Below are 25,003 nucleotides of genomic sequence, written 5' to 3' on the forward strand. Positions count from 1 at the left end.
CATTTACAAAGCCCCCCGTGGTGCCAGAACAGTGGACCCCCCCACATGTGACCCCATTTTGGAAACTACACCCCTCACAGAATTTAATAAGTGGTGCAGTGAGCATTTTCACCCCACTGGCGTTTGACAGATCTTTGGGACAGTGGGCTGTGCAAATGGAAAATTACATTTTTCATTTTCACGGATCACTGTTCCAAAAATCTATCAGACCCCTGTGGGGCGTAAATGCTCACTGCGCCCCTTATTACATTACATGAGGGGTGTAGTTTCCAAAATGGGGTCACATATGGGGGGGGGGGTCCATTGTTCTGGTACCATGGGGGCTTTGTAAACACAAGTGGCCTTCAATTCCGGACAAATTTTATCTTCAAAATCCCAATGGAGCTCCCTCTCTTCTGAGCATTGTAGTGCACCCATAGAGCACTTTACACCCACATATGGGGTATGCTCTTACTCAGAAGAAATTGGGTTACAAATTTTGGGGGGCTTTTTTTTATTTTCCCTTGTGAAAATGAAAAATTTAGGGTGACACCAGCATTTTAGTGAAAAAATTTCCCATCCAACTTTAATGAAAATTTGTCAAACACCTGTGGGGTGTTCAGGCTCACTATACCCCTTGTTACGTTCTGTGAGGGGTGTCGTTTCCAAAATGGGGTCACATGTCTGTATTTATTGTTTTGCGCTTATGTCAGAACCGCTGTAAAATCAGCCACCCCTGTGCAAATCACCAATTTAGGCCTCAAATGTACATGGTGCGCTCTCACTCCTGAGCCTTGTTGTGCGTCCGCAGAGCATTTTACGCCCACATATGGGGTATCTCCGTACTCAGGAGAAATTGCGTTACAAATTTTGGGGGTCTTTTTTCCTTTTACCTCCCGTGAAAATAAAAAGTAAAGGACAACGCCAGCATGTTAATGTAAAAAAAAATTTTTTTTTACACTAACAGGCTGGTGTAGACCCAACTTTTCTTTTTCATAAGGGGTAAAAGGAAAAAAAGCCCCCAAAATTAGTAACGCAATTTCTCCCGAGTACGGAAATACCCCATATGTGGCACTAAACTGTTTCCTTGAAATACGACATGGCTCCGAAGTGAGAGAGCGCCATGCGCATTTGAGGACTAAATTAGGGATTGCACAGGGGTGGACATAGGGGTATTCTACGCCAGTGATTCCCAAACAGGGTGCCTCCAGCTGTTGCTAAACTCCCAGCATGCCTGGACAGTCAGTGACTGTCCGGAAATGCTGGGAGTTGTTGTTTTGCAGCAGCTGTAGGCTCTGTTTTGGAAACACTGCTGTACAATACGTTTTTTATTTTTTATTAGGGGGACAGTGTAAGGGGGTGTATATGTTGTGTTTTACTCTTTATTATGTGTAAGTGTAGTGTTTTTAGGGTACGTTCACACTGGCGGGTTTACAGTGAATTTACCGCTAGGAGTTTGCGCTGCGGTGAAAAATTTGCCACAGCCCAAACTTGAAGCAGAAAACTTACTGTAAACCCGCCAGTGTGAATGTACCCTGTACGTTGACATTGGGGGGGGCAAACCTCCAGCTGTTTCAAAACTACAACTCCCCGCATGTACTGACAGACCGTGCATGCTGGGAGTTGTACTTTTGCAACAGCTGGAGGCACACTGGTTGGAAAACCTTCAGTTAGGTTCTGTTACCTAACTCAGTATTTTCCAACCAGTGTGCCTCCAGCTGTTGCAAAACTTCAACTCCCAGCATATACTGATCGCCGAAAGGCATGCTGGGAGATGTAGTTATGCAACAGCTGGAGGGATCGCAACTACAACTCCCAGCATGCCCAGAGAACTGTTTAGGCTTGCTGGGAGTTGCAGTTTTGCAACATCTGTAGAGCTATAGTTTAGAGACCACTGCATAGTGGTCTCCAAACTGTGGACCTCCAGATGTTGCAAAACTACAACTCCCAGCATGCCCAGACAGCAAACTGCTGTCTGGGCATGCTGGGAGTTGTAGTTTTGCAAGATCTGGAGGTGCACAGTATAGAGATCACTTTGCAGTGGTCTCAAACTGTAGACCTCCAGCTGTTGCAAAACTGCAACTCCCAGCAAGCCTAAACAGCTCTCTGGGCATGCTGGGAGTTGTAGTTTTGCAACATCTGGAGGGTTACAGTTTAGAGACCACTATAGTGGTCTCAGACTGTAGCCCTCCAGATGTTGCTAAGTAACTCACCGGCTTCCGTTGGATCCAGGGAGCTGCGTCGCGGTCCTCTTCTTCCGCCGCAGATCTCCGTCGCCGCCGCTGATCGTCGCCGCTGCCGTCGCCGATGGGTAAGTGGATCTTCGGCGCCGGTCCCTGTCGGTTTCCCCGTCCTGCCCCGCCTATTGTGGGTGGGCAGGACGGGGAAACCGAAAGTAAACCCTTCCGCCCCCGATCTGCCATTGGTGGTCGCGTCTAGACCACCAATAGCAGAGATAAGAGGGGTGGCAACTCTGCCACCTCACTCCTATCGCTACAGGGGGATCGTGGGTGTCTAGGACACCCGCGATCCCCCTTCTATTCCGGGTCACCGGGTCACCATAGACCCGTATGACCCGGAATCGGCGCAAATCGCAAGTGTGAATTCACTTGCGATTTGCGCCGATCGCCGACATGGGGGGGTCTAATGACCCCCCTGGGCATTTGCGCGGGGTGCCTGCTGATAGATATCAGCAGTCACCCCGGCGCGATCCCCGCCCGGCGTGCGGCGGGGACCGAAATTCCCACGGGCGTACAGGTACGCCCTTGGTCCTTAAGTACCAGGGAGCAAAGGCGTACCTGTACGCCCTTGGTCCTTAAGGGGTTAACCCCTTAAGGACTCAGCCCATTTTGGCCTTAAGGACTCAGACAATTTAATTTTTACGTTTTCATTTTTTCCTCCTCGCCTTCTAAAAATCATAACTCTTTTATATTTTCATCCACAGACCATTATGAGGGCTTGTTTTTTGCGTGACCAGTTGTCCTTTGTAATGACATCACTCATTATATCATAAAATGTATGGCGCAACCAAAAAACACTATTTTTGTGGAGAAATTAAAACGAAAAACGCAATTTTGCTAATTTCGGAAGGTTTTGTTTTCACGCCGTACAATTTATGGTAAAAATGACATGTGTTCTTTATTCTTAGGGTCAATACAATTAAAATGATACCCATTATTATATACTTTTATATTATTGTTGCGCTTAAAAAAAATCACAAACTTTTTAACCAAATTAGTATGTTTATAATCCCTTTATTTTGATGACCTCTAACTTTTTTATTTTTTCGTATAAGTGGCGGTATGGGGGCTCATTTTTTGCGCCATGATCTGTACTTTTTTTTGATACCACATTTGCATATAAAAAACTTTTAATACACTTTTTATAATTTTTTTTAATAAAATGTATTAAAAAAGTAGGAATTTTGGACTTTTTTTTATTTTTTTTCGTTCACGCCGTTCACCGTACGGGATCATTAACATTTTATTTTAATAGTTCGGACATTTACGCACGCGGCGATACCAAATATGTCTATAAAAAATGTTTTTTACGCCTTTTGGGGGTAAAATAGGAAAAAACGGACGTTTTACTTTTTTATTGGGGGAGGGGATTTTTCACTTTTTTTTTACTTTTACTTTTAAATTTTTTTACATTTTTTTTTACACTTGAATAGTCCCCATAGGGGACTATTCATAGCAATACCATGATTGCTAATACTGATCTGTTCTATGTATAGGACATAGAACAGATCAGTATTATCGGTCATCTCCTGCTCTGGTCTGCTCGATCACAGACCAGAGCAGGAGACGCCGGGAGCCGCACGGAGGAAGGAGAGGGGACCTCCGTGCGGCGTTATGAATGATCGGATCCCCGCAGCAGCGCTGCGGGCGATCCGATCGTTCATTTAAATCGCGAACTCCCGCAGATGCCGGGATCTGTATTGATCCCGGCACCTGAGGGGTTAATGGCGGACGCCCGCGAGATCGCGGGCGTCGGCCATTGCCGGCGGGTCCCTGGCTGCGATCAGCAGCCGGGATCAGCCGCGCATGACACGGGCATCGCTCCGATGCCCGCGGTTATGCTTAGGACGTAAATGTACGTCCTGGTGCGTTAAATACCACCTCACCAGGACGTACATTTACGTCCTGCGTCCTTAAGGGGTTAAGGTTAAAATGGGCTGTGTCCTTAAGGGGGTTAATATTAATGTCAATAGAAATACATTAATGGGAATCTGTCAGCTGGATATCATGCTAAGAGTTGGATAGCTGTTAGGGTGCAAAAGCAAACTAGTAGGAATTAGTCTTGCATTGCACAGCGTATGGGGAAGTCTGGGCAAAACACATTTCTAACAGGGAAGCCTATTGGATTCATGCCCATTATACCGGATATCCTTATGGATTATAAACTACAGAATAGATATAATGTACATACATTAAATCATTTCTGTAAGGCCTCATACTGTATTTCTGCAGTACTTTACAGATATCCATTAGTATCTGGAAAAAAATAGGAATGGTGACAAATACTGTAGCATACTGCACCTGGCCCCATTAATTTCAGTGGCCCTAACTAAATTACCTAGTCACTCAGTTCAGGGTACTTTCTGCTGATACATTATAACTTGACTGGGCACAATAGCGCGGTCTGCAGCTCTATTGCGTCTTCCCAAATTACCTTAAATCAAGTAAATTGATGCAGACCAAGTCAAGGCAGACAAAGTTTATTTTTTATTAATAAATAAAAAGGGTGATCGGTTTATTATTATTATAACTATTATTTGAATGTATAATATAATGAATGCCTGCCATTGATATTTTCTGTTGCCCAACACTTATTATACTGACTGTCAAATAGCTTGATTCTGTTTTGGCAATAACATTGAAATGCATTCTATTGTGTTTCATTTACTGTATGACTCAACCTGCTTAGCAATTGCTTCAGGCTGTTGACACAGAAGTCTTCCAGGGTGCATTTCCCTGTCCAATGACTGTCATAGATGCTGCTAATCGTACTATGAACTGTATCATTTAAGAAGACTGTTTGCCGTGTATTCATTTGTTCTACCCATGACATTATATTTTACACATTTGTAAGGTGCAGGGTGTTCAGCATCAACAGTATATTTGTTAATATGTAAATGAAGCTCAATTACACAGGGGAACCTTTCCCAGCACTAAAAGAACCCAGAGTTACAGTATACGTATACTCCTGGTGAATAAAAGGAGATGGGCTGGCTAACCCTGGGGTTTTTGCTGTGGTAAAAGCCTCCTCCATCGAACCTGGAACCTTGCAGGTATCTTTTGGTCCGGAGGCGAAGGGTAAGGTTTGTTGGGGGGGCCTCTCTCCTATGGGAGAAGGGCTTGCAATAGACCGCATCCTTTGTGCACGTTTTTATTAGTGTAACACGTTTTTCTTGCACTTTGGGGGATTCGAGAGCATGATCCTGGGCGCTTCTCGGCCTTTTGGCTAAGATCAAGTGTAGTATCTGTTCTTATCAGTTTTCATGCTGGTGGGGATGGGTGCTGCATGGAGGATGCAGGTGTACCAGGGCTTTCCGGGGCTGGTTCTGAGGAATCAGCTCGACGGCTGCCCCGATGTGACCTGTTCCCTCCGGGTCTCGCCATGAGGCTGAGAGGGTCTAGAGCCGAGGTACTTTTGTGCCTCGGGGAGTGGTGACCCCGAGGTGCCGAAACTCACTGGGAGAATAGACTCACTGAGTTGAAGCACGGGCACCATAATCTCTTCACCTTGTGGCACTCACCTCTTGATTCCCGGCCTTCTGGCTAGGATCAGAGAAATTTTTATTGATCCGGCCGGATGTCCGGGCAGTATATCTGCACACATTCACTTATTTATTTCTTTTTTGTCTCACTGTGTCACTTTTTGCGTGTTGTGTGTTCACAGGATTGGTCAGGATGCGGTAGCCCTTCTGGGTGTCCCTCCTGGCGGTCTAGGGGAGGTGTGTGTGGCCATTAGGTTCCGCACCTCCCTGCAAACACCCCGGGTACTCCTGCTTTGGCAGGGTACCTACCGTAATCGGCTCTGCGGGCAGATACCTTGGCTAACGCCAAGGGGGATGCCGGGAGCATTTGTGGTCCCCTAGTAGCTTCGGCGAAAAGGGACATTGAACCTGGAACCTCGCAGGTACCTTTTGGTACGGAGGCGAAGGGTAAGGTTTGTTGGGGGGCCTCTCTCCTATCGGAGAAGGGCTTGCGATAGACCGCATCCTTTGTGCACGTTTTTTTAGTGTAACACGTTTGCACTTTTTCTTGCACTTTGGGTGAATCGAAAGCACGTTCCTCGGCTTTAGATAAAAAAAAAAAAAAAAAAAAAAACCTGGGCTCTTAGAACAGATACTACACTTGATCTTAGCCAAAAGGCCGAGAAGCGATATGGGGCTGGTGGGGATGGGTGCTGCATGGAGGATGCAGGTGTACCAGGGCTTTCCGGGGCTGGTTCTGAGGAATCAGCTCGACGGCTGCCCCGATGTGACCTGTTCCCTCCGGGTCTCGCCATGAGGCTGAGAGGGTCTAGAGCCGAGGTACTTTTGTGCCTCGGGGAGTGGTGACCCCGAGGTGCCGAAACTCACTGGGAGAATAGACTCACTGAGTTGAAGCACGGGCACCATAATCTTTTCACCTTGTGGCACTCACCTCTTGGTTCCCGGCCTTCTGGCTAGGATCAGAGAAATTTTTATAGATCCGGCCGGATGTCCGGGCAGTATATCTGCACACATTCACTTATTTATTTCTTTTTTGTCTCACTGTGTCACTTTTTGCGTGTTGTGTGTTCACAGGATTTGTCAGGATGCGGTAGCCCTTCTGGGTGTCCCTCCTGGCGGTCTAGGGGAGGTGTGTGTGGCCATTAGGTTCCGCACCTCCCTGCAAACACCCCGGGTACTCCTGCTTTGGCAGGGTACCTACCGTAATCGACTCTGCGGGCAGATACCTTGGCTAACGCCAAGGGGGATGCCGGGAGCATTTGTGGTCCCCTAGTAGCTTCGGCGAAAAGGGACATCGAACCTGGAACCTCGCAGGTACCTTTTGGTCCGGAGGCGAAGGGTAAGGTTTGTTGGGGGGCCTCTCTCCTATCGGAGAAGGGCTTGCGATAGACCGCTTTTAGTGTAACACGTTTGCACTTTTTCTTGCACTTTGGGTGAATCGAAAGCACGTTCCTCGGCTTTAGATTAAAAAAAAAAAAAAAAAAATGATCCTGGGCTCTTAGATAAGAAAAACCTCCTCCATTACTTTAATCTAATTTACATATCAAGGCTGCTGACGTGCTTATACAAGTAAAACACTACAACAAGGAAACACACAAATCAGTGCACACCCTAATAATGATGAGATATAGTAAACTAAATCAATCATGTATTATGCATAAACACAGCAAATACAGACATGACTAAAACCATATAAAAAGCCCACAAACAGTGAAGGGCCTAGTCTTAAACATGAGGGAGCACAAGGCTTCCCCTCTAAGGTACACATGATCGTGAAGTGGTAATATTAGCAGAAAGGGTCTGACATCATAGCATGAAAAACAGTGAGAAAAAGTAATCATCAAATAAAGTACAAGCTGCTTGGTAATAGTGCAAATAAGCAAATAGTACGCTGTAAATATGAATCATGTACAAGCAAATTAATAAATAACACAAGAAATACTAAGACAACCAATGAGAGTAAATAGGTATACAGATGCCTATATTCATCAAAAGCAAACATGAGAGAAGGGTATATATAATAGGAAGATATGAACCAGTCTGCACCAACAGGCCACGAGCACTGGCCAGAAAAAATGTTCAAAATGAAGTAAAAAGTAGCTCAGCAGCATAAGGCCAGGTAAGAATCCATCTTTATTGAGTTAAGTCATAAGAATGTGTAAAATATGTAAAATCCCCTTGACATATTAACACTACGCATGAGGCCAAATAAGTATTGGTCTTATGACCTTAATTATATACCCTAAGACCAAAACGCGCCAGGCCTTCTAATATTCTAAGGCAAAACTGTGAGTGAGCCCACCCCCTTGGATGAAAAGCAACCTTTTCATGCTACAATCTCAGAATGCTTGACTGTTGGTGTGACACCGTACTCACCTTTTCTTCTCCAGACAATCATTCTCTTAGATGTCCCATACAGTCTGAGGGGGCAATACATTTACCCAAGTCCTCTGCAGTCCAGTCCCTGTACTTTCTGCAGAAAAACTAAAATGAAACAATTTAGCCATGACAATCATGGTTATGCAGTATATAGAGAAAAAACGCGAGGCTTCCAAGCCAAAAAACATAATCCCATCCATGAGACACAGGGATGGAAGCATTATGTTGTAGGTGTTCTTAGATGCGAGAGGGAATGGTTCACTTCACAAAATAGATGGTGTTATAACAAGGCAAGGAAAAGTATATGAAGATATTAAAGGAACATCTTGAGACATAAGCCAGGGAGTTAAAGCTTGGGTTCAAATGAGCCTTCCAAATGGACATTAACCTCAAACATACTTGTAGCAAAATTTCACATCGGAAATCCCATATGACCTTATGCGTACATTTCACTTCTACAGTGACCCCCCGACCTACGATGGCCCCAACATATGATGAAATCGACATAAGATGGCCTCTCAGAGGCCATCGCATGTCGATGTCAGCATCGACATACAATGCTTTTTTATGTCAGGGTCATCGAATTAAGTGCTATCCGGCAGCGCCAAATGCTTAAGCTGCTGCCAAATAGCAGCTTTAATGTTCCCCGTGTGGTGCGGTAAGTATTACTTACCCCTCCACGATGCTCCGGGGTGCCCTCCGGGTCCAGCGCTGGTCTTCCGGTGTCTTCTCAGCCCTCTCCGATGATGTCAATACGCTGCTGCGCACGTCATCCAATAGGAATGGCGTACGCAGCGGTGTAATGGCATCGCTACGCAGGCCCAGTAAGGCCTTGCAGAAGACAGCAGAGGACCGGAGAAGACAGCAGAGGACCGGAGAAGACAGCAGAGGACCGGAGAAGACAGCGGAGGACCGGAGAAGACAGTGGAGAGCCCAGCGGAGGGACACCATCTCGAGCGGCGGGGACAGGTGAGTACAGCTTCCTATACTTTACATTGCACGAACCCCTCAACATACGATGGATTCGACAAACGATGGCTCATTTGGAACGAATTACCATCGTATGTTGAGAGACCACTGTATAATTAGTTGAATACCTACATGTATACAGTGGGGCTTCAAAAGTTTGGGCACCCAAGGTAAACATTTGTATTAATGTGCATAAAGAAGCCAAGGAAAGATGGAAAAATCTCCAAAAGGCATCAAATTACAGATTAGACATTCTTATATGTCAACAAAAGTTAGATTTTATTTCCATCATTTACACTTTTAAAATACAGCGGTCCCTCAACATACGATGATAATCCGTTCCAAACGGACCATCGTTTGTTGAAACCATCGCATGTTGAGGGATCCGTTCAATGTAAAGTATAGGACAGTGGTCTACAACCTGCGGACCTCCAGATGTTGCAAAACTACAACACCCAGCATGCCCTGACAGCCGTTGGCTGTCCGGGCATGCTGGGAGTTGTAGTTTTGCAACATCTGGAGTTCCGCAGGTTGTAGGCCACTGGTATAGGAAGTTATACTCACCTGTCCCCGCCGCTCCGTACCGTCACCGCTCGTCACCGCTGCCCGGGATGTTGCCGTCCATCGCTGTCGCCGCGTCCCTGAGGTGCCCCCGACGCTCCGGTAAGGCCTCTGCTTCCCCAGAATCCGCGCTCTCCGTCGCCGCTCTCCGTCGCAGCCATCACGTCGCTACGCACGCCGCTCCTATTGGATGACGGGACGGCGTGCGCAGCGACGTGATGACGACGATGGAGAGCGCCGACGATACAGGGGATCCCGAAGAGGACGCGCCGGAGCCCTGAGGACAGGTAAGTGATCGTCAGCGGACCACACAGGGCACCGTAAAGTCTAGTCTACGCTGCCGAATAGCCGTTTATGTGATGGCCCCGACATACAAAAGCATCGTATGTTGATGCTGCCTTCAACATGCAATGGCCTCTGAGAGTAAAGCAGTTGTCCATATATGAAACAATCAGATATATTTTTGAAGGTACAAAAAAGGAATGGTAAAGACGTAAGAAGCAATAAGATTGCTAGCAATGGCCAAAATCGAACAAGTTTAAAAAAAAAAGTGAAAGGTAATATATAATCAACTAAAACCTCCGTCTCTCGAACAATATTATTATTTTTTCCTGGCCTGCGGCAGTGTAAACCACTATTCAAATGTGAGACTCTCTTTGCAGACCTTCTTTTAGATATTAATTTGCCTTAAAATTAAAACTAAAACAAATACGAAACAAAACAAATAAAGCCAAACACACAGGCAAACAAGCTCCTCAGAAGCAGTGTAGACATGATCTGAAAATTAGAAATCAGTAGAAAATGATCTGGGTGCAGATCTGCGTGAAATTTCTCATGGTCACTGTGACAATTTGCTAAATTTGGAGCAGCACCGCCAAAAAAAAAAACACATCTAGACAAACAACAAAAATGATCTAGCCAAGACCATTATTGATAAATAACCCCCACAGTTTCCACCACATGAATTACCCCCTATTTTTCGCCGTATAAGATGCACTTTTTCTTCCCTAAAACTGGGAGGAAAAAGTTGGTGCGTCTTATACGGCGAATACACCCCAATCGTGGCGGTCCCTGCGGCCATCAACGGCCGGGACCCGCAGCTAATACAGGACATCACCGATCGCGGTGATGCCCTGTATTAACCCCTTAGACGCGGCGATCAAAGCTGACCGCCGCGTCTGAAGGGAAAGTGACACTAACCCGGCTGTTCAGTCGGGCTGTTCGGGACCGCCGCAATTTCACCGCGGCGGTCCCGAACAGCACGACTGAATAGCCGGGTTAGTGCTTACAGGACACCGGGAGGGACCTTACCTGCCTCCTCGGTGTCTTCTCCTTTCAGGGATCCACTGTATGGCCGTCACTCTCCTTCCTCGTCATCACGTCGTCGCGTACGTGCGTCGGCGTGCGTTATGGCGACGACGGAGAGCAAGGATTCTCGGCCGTCAGCAGAGACGTTCCGGAGTGACGGGGACACGGTGACAGCGATGAAGCGACATCCAGGGCAGCGGTGACGGGTCCGGAGCGGCGGGGACACGTGAGTATTACCTCCTATGCAGTGGTCTTCAATCTGCGGACCTCCAGATGTTGCAAAACTACAACTCCCAGCATGCCCGGACAGCCAACGGCTGTCCAGGCATGCTGGGAGTTGTAGTTTTGCAACATCTGGAGGTCCGCAGGTTGAAGACCACTATTCAAAATTTGTATTTTTTTAGATTTTGCACCTATAAATTGGGTGCGTCTTATACGCCGGTGCGTCCTATAGGATGAAAAATACGGTAATGGAGTAAAAAGATGTTCCCCTACCCCACTTTTCATAAATACCCCCCAGAAAGAGAGGGAGTTGTACACTGGGACTTCAAGTGGGATTAGTGCTTCAGGAATTCTTCAATAGCAACTTTCTTAGCAGGTAAATCTACTAGGAACCAATGCTGTAAAGTGCCATAACTCATTCTGCCATATTACTTTCTGACATATCTCTCTGTGTATATTTGAATTAAACAGTTAGAATATTTATCCCAAATAAATAATTGTACTAGATGATGCCATACATTGCAGCATGTACTACATGCATAACAATGGCAACGTTTTAAATCAATACCAGCGGTCGAAAGGAGGAGGCAGATAATGGACGTGGATACATGAAAAGGTCAGCCATTCTTCAGTTTATGTGCAGTGAAGAAATGTTGTCTGTGTAGAAGCCTTATTATAATTCAGCAATTAGTGAAAAGAGGAGAAATAAACAAATTAGAAAAAAAAGGCCACTGCATCTTTACAATGAAAGCGTTTGCAATGTTCCAATGCTGTTGCCATGGCAATAAGAAATATAAATGGATAATGATGCGTGTAAAACTATCCTAAGGAAGACGTAAAGAAGCAATATCATTGTTATAACCTCCATACATTCTTAGAAGGCCTTTTCCTTCACCTTTGTTAGCAAGGATTTAACCTGTTGAGGTTGAGATATTTGTACTTTTATTAATGAAAGTATGCTACATGGAGAATGGGATTTGCAGTCCCATCTGTCTGCTATATTTCTTAATTTATCAAGAGAATTGAGCAAATTACTTCATTATGAAGAGATTTTGCCCTAAAAATGTTTTTTTTATTTTTATTTGAATACATCCCAATCTGAATTATTCAGGATTTGCTTTGGGTAAATCTCTGACAGGAGAGGTGAGGCATAAACAGTGAGTGCAGCCACCCAGAGGTAAGCAGCAATGCTAAAAGCATAACCACTTACAGTCACAACATTTGATGGGCCCAGTGCTCTGTGTCCTGAACATTACATGTGCACTGCTATCTGGGGCAATGTAGTAAAGCTGAAAGCAACATAGCTTACACATGCCACATTGACTGCTACAAACACAGAGCATACAGTGTCCACAATCTCTCCAGCACAGGTTGGAACAAGCAAGATCAACCAAGTGAAGTCTTGATGTTGTATAGTACCGTCTGCATATACACTGTTCAAAAAAATAAAGGGAACACTTAAACAACGCAATGTAACTCCAAGTCAGTCACACTTCTGTGAAATCACACTGCCCACTCAGGAAGCAACACTGATTGACAATCAATTTCACATGCTGTTGTGCAAATGGAACAGACAACAGGTGGAAATTATAGGCAATTAGCAAGACACCCCCAATAAAGGAGTGGTTCTACAGGTGGTGATCACAGACCACTTTTCAGTTCCTATGCTTCCTGGCTGATGTTTTGGTCACTTTTGAATGCTGGTGGTGCTTTAACATCTTCAGGACACAGGGCGTATGGATACGCCCTGCATTCCGAGTCCTTAAGAACACAGGGCATATCCATATGCCCGTGGGAAATCCGGCCCCCACCGCTAGCCGGTTGGGGACCGGAGCCCGATGCCTGCTGAAATCATTCAGCAGGCACCCCGGCACATCACAGGAGGAGTAGGGGGAGCACTGCCAGAGCCCTGCAAAAAGACCCCCCCCCCCCCCCCCGCAGGCCACAAATGTGCATGTGTCCATTCAAACGGTCAGAAACAGGCTCCATGAGGGTGGTATGAGGCCCCGACGTCCACAGGTGGGGGTTGTGCTTACAGCTCAACTCCATGCAGGAAGTTTGGCATTTGCCAGAGAACACCAAGATTGGCAAATTCACCACTGGCGCCCTGTGCTCTTCACAGATGAAAGCAGATTCACACTCAGCACATGTGACAGATGTGACAGAGTCTGGAGATGCTGTGGAGAACATTCTGCTGCCTGCAACATCCTCCAGCATGACCGGTTTGATGGTGGGTCAGTAATGGTGTGGGGTGGAATTTCTTTTGGGGGCTGCACAGCCCTCCATGTGCTTGCCAGAGGTAGCCTGACTGCCATTAGGTACCAAGCTGAGATCCTCAGATCCCTTGTGAGACCATATGCTGGTGTGGTTAGCCCTGGGTTCATCCTAATGCAAGACAATGCTAGATCTCATGTGGCTGGAGTGTGTCAGCAGTTCCTACAAGAGGAAGGCATTGATGCTATGGACTGGCCCGTCCCTTCCCCAGACCTGAATCAGATTGAGCACATCTGGGACATCATGTTTTGCTCCATCCGCCAATGCCACATTGCACCACAGACTGTCCAGGAGTTGGCGGATGCTTTAGTCCAGGTCTGGGAGGACATCCCTCAGGAGACCATCTGCCACCTCATCAGGAACATGCCCAGGCATTGTAGGGAGGTCATACGGGCACGTGGAGGCCATACACTACTGAGCCTCATTTTGAATTGTTTTAAGGACATTACATCAAAGTTGTATCAGCCTGTAGTGTGGTTTTCCACTTTGATTTTGAGTGTGACTACATATCCAGACCTCCATGGGTTGATACATTTGATTTTCATTGATAGTTTTTGTGTGATTTTGTTGTCAGCACATTCAACTATGTAAAGATGAAAGTATTTCATACAATTAGTTTATTCATTCAGATCTAGGATGTGTTATCTTAGTGTTTCCTTTAATTTTTTGAGCAGTGTAGTTTTGAAGATGGCCTCCTGGTGACCAGTGGATCTAAATAATTTATGAGAATATAGCCTTGCTCCACTGAGCTAGAGATCACAGCACCAAGGTCCCTCTCCCATTTATTCATAAAGGAAAATAGAGTAGACTTAACCTTGTCATTTAGAAGGTTTTAGAAAAATGTAATACCCCCTGAGCTATTAGAGTGTTTGTTAAGATATGAGAGAAATTGTGTTGGGAATTGGAAAGCTTGTTTAAAGTCGCTAGTTAGTAAGCTCCTAATTTGTAGGCTCTTGTAGAAGTCTTTGTGGAGTATACCAAACTGGGTCCTAAGGTGGGGGAAGTGTATGTCTTATTCCTGCCAATTTTCTATGAGGGATATTGATGGGAGTTGTACTATCAGAGTAATGAGTGTATGGCTCTGTGCATTCTCTTGGGGTCCATGATGGGGTTATACTCCCTGCTAACTGGAGCCTCTACGCATGCTTGTGAACATTACTTGATTTTTAACCTCTTAAGGACTCAGGGCATACCTGTACGCCCTGAGCCCGGTCCCGGTGTGAAAAACGGGGTCATGCCGTGACCCCGCATCACACCGGGTCGGTCCCGGCTGCTAACGATCGGCATCCGATCAGGGTTTGATTGCTCCAAGCCTGAGCTACAGGCTTGAGCAATCGAGCCCCTATCTCGCTGATCCGTGCAAAGCTATGGCTTTGCAGGGATCAGCATAAGAGATAAGTGTGTGTAGTGCTATAGCTTCCTATGGGAGCTATAGCACTGCAAAAAAAAAATTGAAAAAAAAAAAGTTAACAAAGGTCATTTAACCCCTTCCCTAATAAAAGTTTGAATCACCCCACTTTTCCCATAAAAAAACTGTGTAAATAAAAATTAACATATGTGGTATTGCCGCGTGTGTAAATGTCCGAACTATAAAATTATATCATTAATTAAACCACACGGTCAATGGCGTACGCGCAAAAAAATTCCAAAGTCCAAAATAGCGTATTTTTGGTCAATTTTTATATAATAAAAAAAATGATTAAAAAGCGATCAAAAAGTCTGATCAACACAAAAATTGTACCGATAAAAATTTCAGAACATGGTGCAAAAAATGAGCCCTCATACCAGCCCGTACATGGAAAAATAAAAAACTTACAGGGGTCAGAATATGACAATTTTAAACATATAAATTTTCCTGCATGTAGTTATGATTTTTTTCATAAGTGCGACAAAATCAAACCTATATAAGTAGGGTATCATTTTAACCGTATGGACCTACAGAATAAAGATAAGGTTTAATTTTGACCAAAAAATGCACTGCGTAGAAACGGAAGCCCCCAAAAGTTACAAAATGAAATTGTTTCTTCAATTTTGTCGCACAATGATTTTTTTTTTCTGTTTTGCTGTGGATTTTTTTTGTAAAATGACTAATGTCACTGCAAAGTAGATTGGTGGCGCAAAAAATTAGCCATCATATGGATTTTTAGGTGCAAAATTTTAAGCGTTCTGATTTTTAGAAGGTGATGAGGAAAAAATGAAAATGCAAAAACAGAGTCCTTAAGGGGTTAAGCATTATGTCTGTGATTCAACTACCAGGGACTATAAAGTAGTTTATACTGGCTAAGGTGTATGAACTATCACATTCCCAAATGTAATATATTTATGTGTACTACTCTATTTTTATAAGAGACTAGCTGAGTACCTGGAATTGCCCGTTTTTTCCTACCTAATCCTTGTATGGGAGGAAAAGCAACAAAGGAGGAAGTTTTTGTACTCATATCCCATCCTCATATCCCTATCTCATATGCCTACCTCATATCTCTATCTCATATCCTGTCCTCATATCCCGATCTCATATGCCCACCTCATATCCCGACCTTTTATCCTGTCCTTATATCTCGACCCATATTCTGTCCCCATATTTGGTCCCCATATCCCAACCTCATATCCAAATCTCACATCACAACCCCATATCCCAACCTTTTATCCTGTCATTATATCCCGTTCTCATATCATGACCTCATATCCCATCCTCATATCCCATCCTCATATCTCAACCTCATATCCCATCCTCATATAGCGTTCTCATATCACGTCCACATATCCTGGCCATTTATCTTGTCATCAGATATCATCCTCATATGTGGTCCTCATATCCCGTCCTCAGGTGGGACTGAGTTGTGAAGAAGACATTGTAAGCTGAAAATCGAAGAAGGCATGGCTTTGTGGGAGTGGGCGTCAAAATAAAAGGAGCATGGCTTAAAGGGTGGGTGTGGCTTTGAGAGATGGGAGTGGCATGCGGGGTGGTGTGGCTTCACCAGGAGATGCAGAGCTTGTGGAGTAAGGTACTGGAAGCCCCGTATACTTATATGGTACTTGAAACAAAAACCCCATCCTTCACATAAGAGGGCAGGTTAGGGTTAATTTAACTATCTTAGATTTTAATTGACATATAAGTAATATGTGCCTTTTGGCCTGGAGGTGAAGGGTAGGTTTGTTGGGGGCCTCTCTACTGTTGAAAAAGGGTTTAGCTATAGACCGCATCCTTTGCGCACATTTTTTTTTTAATGTGACACATTTGCACTTTTTCTTGCACTTTGGGTGATAGAGAGCAAGTTCCTTGGCTCTAAGAAAAAAAAAACAATAAGTAATATGTGACTAAGTATTATCGAAATATCTCCAGCCACATGGAAGTTATGCTGGAACATACATTTCCGTTAGTCTTGCATGAGACTTTAAAGAAAAACTTTGACCCTCGCAAATGGGCATCGGCTATCCTATATTTTTAGTAGACATATAAGTAACTCGTGTAACCAAGTATTATGAAAATATCTCCAGCCGTTTGGAAGTTATGCGGTAACATATATTTCCCATAGACTTGTATGGGGCTTTAAATAAAAACTCTGACTCTCGCGAATGGTTTGTTGTTGATATATAAGTAACATGTGTATCAAGTTTCATGGAAATATCTTTAGCTGTTTGGAAGTGATGCTGGAACATAAACACATACATAGTTAGTACGGTCGAAAAGACATATGTCCATCAAGTTCAACCAGGGAATTAAGGGGTAGGGGTGTGGCGCGATATTGGGGAAGGGATGAGATTTTATATTTCTTCATAAGCATTAATCTTATTTTGTTCCAGGAATGTATCTAATCCTGTTTTAAAGCTGTTAATTGTTCCTGCTGTGACCAGTTCCTGAGGTAGACCGTTCCATAAATTCACAGTCCTCACGGTAAAGAAGGCGTGTCGCCCCTTGAGACTAAACTTTTTTTTCTCCAGACGGAGGGAGTGCCCCCTCGTCCTTTGGGGGGGGTTTAACCTGGAACAGTTTTTCTCCATATTTTTTGTATGGGCCATTAATATACTTATATACGTTTATCATATCCCCCCTTAAACGTCTCTTCTCAAGACTAAACAATTGTAACTCCTTTAATCGCTCCTCATAGCTAAGATGTTCCATGCCCCATATTAGTTTAGTCGCGCGTCTCTGCACCCTTTCCAACTCCGCAGTGTCCCTTTTATGGACAGGTGACCAAAACTGAACAGCATATTCCAGGTGAGGCCGTACCAATGCTTTATAAAGGGGGAGTATTATGTCCCTGTCCCTTGAGTCCATGCCTCTTTTGATACATGACAATATCCTGCCGGCTTTGGAAGCAGCAGCCTGACATTGCATGCTATTCTGTAGTCTGTGATCTACAAGTACACCCAGATCCTTCTCTACCAGTGACTCTGCCAGTTTAATCCCCCCTAAGACATACGATGCATGCAGGTTATTAGTACCCAGATGCATAACTTTACATTTATCCACATTGAACCTCATTTGCCAAGTGGATGCCCAGACACTTAGTCTATCCAAGTCATCTTGTAACTTATGCACATCCTCTATAGACTGTACCGTGCTACAAAGCTTGGTGTCATCTGCAAAGATAGAAACAGAGCTGTTAATACCATCCTCTATATCATTGATAAATAAATTAAACAACAGCGGTCCCAGTACTGAACCTTGGGGTACACCACTAATAACCGGGGACCAATCAGAGTACGAATCATTGACCACCACTCTCTGGGTACGATCCATGAGCCAGTGTTCAATCCAGTTACAAACTAAAATTTCCAAACCCAAAGACCTTAACTTACCTGTCAGACGTCTATGAGGGACAGTATCAAATGCTTTAGCAAAATCCAGAAACACTATATCCACAGCCATTCCTCTGTCAAGGCTTCTACTCACCTCTTCATAAAAGCAAATTAGATTGGTTTGACAACTTCTATCCTTAGTAAACCCATGCTGGCTATCACTTATAATACAATTATCCCCTATGTATTCCTGTATGTAATCCCTTATAAGTCCTTCAAACAATTTACCCACAATGCACGTTAAACTTACCGGTCTATAGTTTCCTGGGGAAGACCTAGAGCCCTTTTTGAAGATTGGCACCACATTCGCCTTGCGCCAGTCCCTTGGCACAATACCAGACACCAGAGAATCTCTAAATATCATGAACAGGGGTACAGATATTACTGAACTTACCTCTCTAAGAACTCTTGGGTGTAGTCCATCCGGTCCTGGGGATTTTCTTACATTTATATCACTTAACTTACCTTGTACCAACTCTACATTAAGCCAGTTCAGTACATTACATGATGTGTTACCAGCACTGACCTGGCCAATGTCAGCTCCTTCTTCCATAGTGTATACAGAACTAAAGAACCCATTCAGTAGCTCCGCCTTCTCTTGATCGCCTGTGACAACCTCCCCATTATCATTATTAAGGGGTCCTACATGCTCTGTCCTTGGTTTTTTTGCATTTATATATCTAAAAAAATATTTAGGATTAGTTTTGCTTTCTTTGGCCACCTGTCTCTCATTTTGAATTTTTGCTGTTTTTATTACATTTTTACAGATTTTATTAAGCTCCTTGTACTGTTTAAATGTTATCGCTGACCCATCAGATTTGTATTTTTTGAAGGCTATTTTTTTGCTGTTTATTGTTCTTTTAACATCATGTGTCAGCCATGTAGGATTTAGTTTCAATCGTTTATATTTGTTCCCCTTTGGTATATATTTAGCTGTATAGTTATTTAGAGTTAATTTAAAGATGTCCCATTTACCTTCTGTATCAGTATTTGAGAACACCTCCCCCCAGTCTATGTCCTGTAGTGCAGCCCTCAGCCCAGGGAAATTTGCCTTTTTAAAGTTATATGTTTTTGCCTTCCCCGCCTGTCTTTGTTTTCTACATTTTAAGTCAAAAGTAACTATATTGTGGTCGCTATTACCAAGGTTTTCCCGCACAGTTACATTACCAACCAGCTCTGCGTTGTTGGAAATGATCAGATCCAACAAGGCATCACTTCTTGTTGGGTCCTCCACAAACTGGCCCATAAAATTATCCTGCAATAAATTTAGGAATTGTCGCCCCTTTGTAGTTTTAGCCAACCCCGGACCCCAATCTATATCTGGATAGTTAAAATCTCCCATTATTACCACTGTACCTGCCCGGGCGGCCCTCTCTATTTGTTTATGAAGCCGAACTTCTATCTCTTCAGTGATATTAGGGGGTCTGTAGATTACCCCAAATATTATTTTTTCAGTATTTCCCTCCTTTTGTAATTCTACCCACAATGATTCCACATCCTCAGAATCATCACACACTATGGCATCGTTCACACTGACTTTCATACCACTTCTTACATACAGACAGACTCCACCACCTTTTCTGTTCATTCTATCCTTGCGAAACAATGTAAACCCCTGCAGATTGACAGCCCAGTCATGCGAGGAGTCCAGCCATGTCTCAGTGACCCCAACTATATCATTATGTTCCTCCAGTATCAAGGCCTCAAGCTCCCCCATTTTATTTGCTAGGCTTCTGGCATTTGTGAACATACACTTTACATTTCCATCCTTTATGTTATTGGGGTTAATGGGATTCAAGGGTGTAAGTTTTATTTTCCTATGAAGCCTATTCCTATTAACTATTCTAACCCCTCCCTCCGCTCCACCCCCAGGTACATTTATAATTCCCACCTCTCTATCTACACTATCTTCCCCCTCTTTGCTGTAGGTTCCCTCCCCCCAAGTCCCTAGTTTAAACACTCCTCCACCCTTCTAGCCATCTTCTCCCCAAGCAAAGCTGCACCCTCCCCATTGAGGTGCAGCCCGTCCCTACGGTAGAGCCGGTAACCGACAGCGAAGTCAGCCCAGTTCTCCATGAACCCAAACCCTTCCTTCCTACACCAGCTTCTGAGCCACTTGTTTACCTCCCTGATCTCCCGCTGCCTCTCTGGTGCGGCTCGTGGTACTGGTAGTATTTCAGAAAAGACTACCTTGGAGGTCCTTGCCTTAAGCTTGCGGCCTAAGTCCCTGAAATCATTTTTAAGGACACTCCACCTACCTCTTACTTTGTCATTGGTGCCAATATGTACCATGACTGCTGGGTCCTCTCCAGCCCCGCCCAACAACCTGTCAACCCGATCCGCGATGTGCCGAACTCGTGCGCCAGGCAGACAGCACACTGTTCGGCGATCACGGTCTTTGTGACAGATTGCCCTGTCTGTCCCCCTAATAATTGAGTCCCCCACCACTAGTACCTGTCTGGCCTGCCCTGTACTCCTCCCTCCCTCCTTACTGGAGCAGACACCCCCCTGGCGGTCAGAGGCGGTATCCTGCTGCAGTTCTGCTAGCTCTGTAATGGCATCCCCCTCATCTGCCAAGCGGGCAAACTTGTTGGGGTGTGCCAGTTCAGGACTAGCCTCCCTGACACTTTTTCCCCTACCCCTCTTTCTAACTGTAACCCAGCTAACTGCCTGACTGTCCTGCAACTCCGTCCCACTGTCCTCCCCCACCTCTATTCCCGAGAGTGCCTGCTCAGTGAGCAGGAGACTCCTCTCCATGTTGTTAATGCTTCTCATTGTTGCCAGTCGCCCCTCTAGATGCAGGATCTGGGCTTCCAAACGGACAACTAGCACACATCTCGCACAACAATATGCACCCTCAAACTGTTGTTCAAGGATTGCATACATTGAACAGGATGTACATTGGACTGCATTTTCCAACATGGAGGCCATCTAATTATGGGGATTTCACAAATGTATAGGAAAAAACAGACAGTCAAAATGACACTTAAAATTTTTTGTAGACCTTGTGGGTTCAAAAATTAAAACTCACAGCGATCTCAACCTCCTGCTTTCAAACTCCAGTTTTTGAAACTCCTCTTTCACGCCCCCTCTTACACAACAACACTCAAAAAGAGCAAGCTCTCAATAAGAGTCCCAAGCTAAGATTTATACACCTGTGCCCAATCTACTCCTCCTCCCCCTAGAGGTGGAACAGAGAAAAAAAAAAAAAAAAAATGAAAAAGGGTGTTTAAACTCTAACAGTTATCCCACTATGTGCAAAAGAGAAAAACTTACCCAAAATAAGAATGTGGGCTATAGGCAGTCGCACCCACTCCACAGATTCACTCCGCACAACAGATAATCACAGTTTTTGAAACTCCTCTTTCACGCCCCCTCTTACACAGCAACACTCAAAAAGAGCATACATACATACATACACACACACATACACACATTGGGGTAGATATATTATGCTACTAGCTAAGTACCCGGCGCAGCCTGGTTTTTCCTACCTTATACTTGTGGGGGAGGAAAAGCAACAAAGGAGGAAGCTTTTGTCCTCATATCCTTAAATCCTAACCCCAAATCCCCTCCTCATATTCCGACCTCATATCTTGTCCTCATATTTTGTCCTCACATTTTGTCTTCATATGCCAACCTCATATCCAGTGATCTTAGCCCATCCTCATATCTCGTACCCATATCCTGTTCCCATATACGTCCCCATATCCCGTCCTCATATCTAGTCCCCATATCCCGTCACCATATCCAATCCCCATATCTCGACCTCATATCCAACCTCTTATCCCGTCTTCATATCATATCCCTATATCCCATCCCCATATCCTGTCCCCATATGCTGACCCCATATCCCGACCTCATATCCTGACCTCATATCCCGTCCCCATGTCCCATCCTCATTTCTTTACCTCATATCCCGACCTCATATCCTGTCCTCACATCCCTTCCCCATATCTAATCCTCATTTCTAATCCTATCCCGTCTTCAGGACGGGCTGCATTGTCGTAAAGATATTGTAAGTTGAAAATAAAAGGGGTGTGGCTTAAAGGGTGGGCATGTATTTGCAATATGAGACATGGAATGCGGGGAGGGTATGGCTTGTCAGCCGAACTGACACATTCACCAGGAAATGCAGAGCGGAGCTTGTGGAGTAAGGTACCAGAAGTCCTATATACTTGCAAGTCCTATAGACTTGAAACAAAAACGCCATCCTTCACATATGGAGGTAGGTTAGGGGTTAATTTAACTATAACTATATATTTTAATTTTACATGTAAGTAACATGTAACCAAGTATTATCGAAATATCTCCAGTCATGCAGAAGTTATGCTGGAACATACATTTCCCATAGATTTGGATTGGACTTTAAACAAAAAACCCTACTCTCGCAAATAAGGGTAGGTTAGGGTTAAATTAACTATCCTATATTTTTTGTGGACATATAAGCATCATGTGATCGAGTATTATCGATATATCCCCAGCTGTTTGGAAGTTATGAAGTAATATATATTTCCCATAGACTTGTATGGGACTTTAAATAAAAACCCCGACCCTGGCATATGGGGGTGAGTAAGGGTTAAATTACCTATCCTATATTTGTTGTTGACATATAAGTAACATGCGTGCCAAGTTTCATGTTACAATCTTTAGCCGTTTGGAAGTGATGCTGGAACATACACACATACACGTTGAGTTTTATATATATAAATCTATTCTCCGCAGTAGTTTAGACATTAAAAGTCACAGAGTTTTGGTCTAGCATTCGTCACGTGACAGCGGGGCTCCACATATGAAGCTGGAAGCCCGCTTCTGTGGTGCAGAGCGCCAGTAGCCAGTAGTGTTGAGCGGCATAGGCCATATTCGAATTCGCAAATATTCGCAAATATATGGACGAACATTCGTCAGATATTCGCGAATATTCGCATAATCGTAATATTCTCGTTTTATTTTCGCATATGAAAAAATCCGCGTATGCGAAAATTTACATATACGGAAATTAGCATATACAAAAATTAGCATAATCGAAAATTCGCAAATGCAAAATTAACATATGCAAATTTTCGCATATGCGAAAATTCGCACACCAGTATCACACAGTAGTATTAGAGCCTTCTTTACACCACACAAGCTGGAAGCGGAGAGGGATGATCACTGTGATGTGTACTGTGAAAAAAAAAAATTTAATAAAACGAATATTCGTAAGTATGAATATATAGTGCTATATTCGCGAATATGCGATATTCGTGAATAAAATTCGAATTGCGAATATTCGCGAGCAACACTAGTATCCAGCAGCGTGGCCCTCCGCCATTGTGGGTAGCGCTCTAGCACACAGACAGACATCTAACTGTAAGTAGCCTATATCGGCAGCCTCTCTTCCTTCCACAGGTAGCGCAACAATTCCCTAAAAGGATATTCTTTTGTTTTGTGTTTCCTTTTCAGGTTTCCCTTTAAAAAAGAGGTACAATATGTTTACTTTAGAAGCATGGATTTGATAATGCAGCAACCAATTGGGCATGATGAGTGATCATTATTCTCCATGTTTTCTTCTCTCTTTTTTCTACAGGTTGATCCTGGGAAACACAACAATCCATTGTTAAAATCAGTACCTATATGCACCGTATATGAATTTGTACCTGATGAGTGCAGGGTATAATCTGATGAAAACTTATTAAACCATCTCAAAATATTTTTGTCTTGTATTGATGCTGACACACTAGTAGGCTTGTGACTATGCCGAATCACTACGGGCAATAGAACCTACTGTGTGTCTTAGCAGAGGAGATAGGTGATTGTGCCATCACCACTCCCCTGAAGAAACTGCAGTGGAAACGCATTGGGTACGAATTTTGGCACTATTTAATCATGTTTTAACCCACACTAGGGTCACATTTAATGGTGTTTTTTAACCAGATATTATTAAAAGTTATATTTTATAGCACTTTCCAATGGGTATCACGGTATTCCCTTCGATTTTTTGATTAATTTGCTGGGAAGTATATATTTCTATTTACCTGCTGTGGGGTAGATACAATACCACAGTCCCTGGTTCTGCTAATACGTCAATGCAACTTTTTTGTGACTTTTCAGGAAAAGTTGCAGTTGATAAATTAATGACCACTGCATTTTGTGCTCTATCATAGACCAATATGCTTGTTGGGAATAGAAAAGCTATAAACCAAAAGTTGCAGAAAAGCCTCAGTCTAAACTGACTTTCTGAGAGACAAATTTAGACCATTTGAAATGGTCTAAACAGTTCGAGTAATCTCTCTTATTGAGTTTGAGTAAAATAATGTTTTATGCTTTATTAAGTAAGTCTGACTTTAGTTGAACATATATGCTCTGAAATATGCAAACAGGTGTGCACCGCGGCATCATGAATTCATCTCACTTCTCGACTTCTAACTCTTTTCTCAGCATGGATTTCCAGCCATGTATCAAAATATAATCATTATTCTCTTTCTATAAAATTACAAAAATAATTATCATATGTGTGAAAATAACAAAAAATAAATAAAAAATAACATTTTGGTTATTTATCATTCTAGCGGCATTAACCACACAATGGCCCTCATTTACTAAGAAAATCGGGTTGTAAGTCTATGTTGATTTCTTAACCGACTGCCTTTTTCCCCTGGTATTTATTATTATGTCGCATCCTGTTTGTCGCACGTGGGTTTTGTAGGTTTTGGTTTCCAACTCCTCTGAGCTGTCGGGAAAAAATCCACAACAATTCAACAAATTCGGGTTGGAAACCTTAATAAATACGTGGGAAAGCTCAGA

The 25,003-nt window shown here is 43.8% G+C and overlaps 2 pseudogenes; one reads left to right on the forward strand and one right to left on the reverse strand.

The window, feature by feature from the left end:
* The first annotated feature begins 5,425 nt into the window (after positions 1-5,425).
* On the forward strand, positions 5,426-5,585 carry LOC130359872 (U2 spliceosomal RNA; annotated as a pseudogene).
* A 669-nt stretch (positions 5,586-6,254) lies between these two features.
* LOC130358906 (U2 spliceosomal RNA) lies at positions 6,255-6,371 on the reverse strand (annotated as a pseudogene).
* Between the last annotated feature and the right edge of the window lie 18,632 nt (positions 6,372-25,003).

This window comes from Hyla sarda, chromosome 2, assembly GCF_029499605.1.
Source record: "Hyla sarda isolate aHylSar1 chromosome 2, aHylSar1.hap1, whole genome shotgun sequence".
NCBI lineage: Eukaryota > Metazoa > Chordata > Amphibia > Anura > Hylidae > Hyla > Hyla sarda.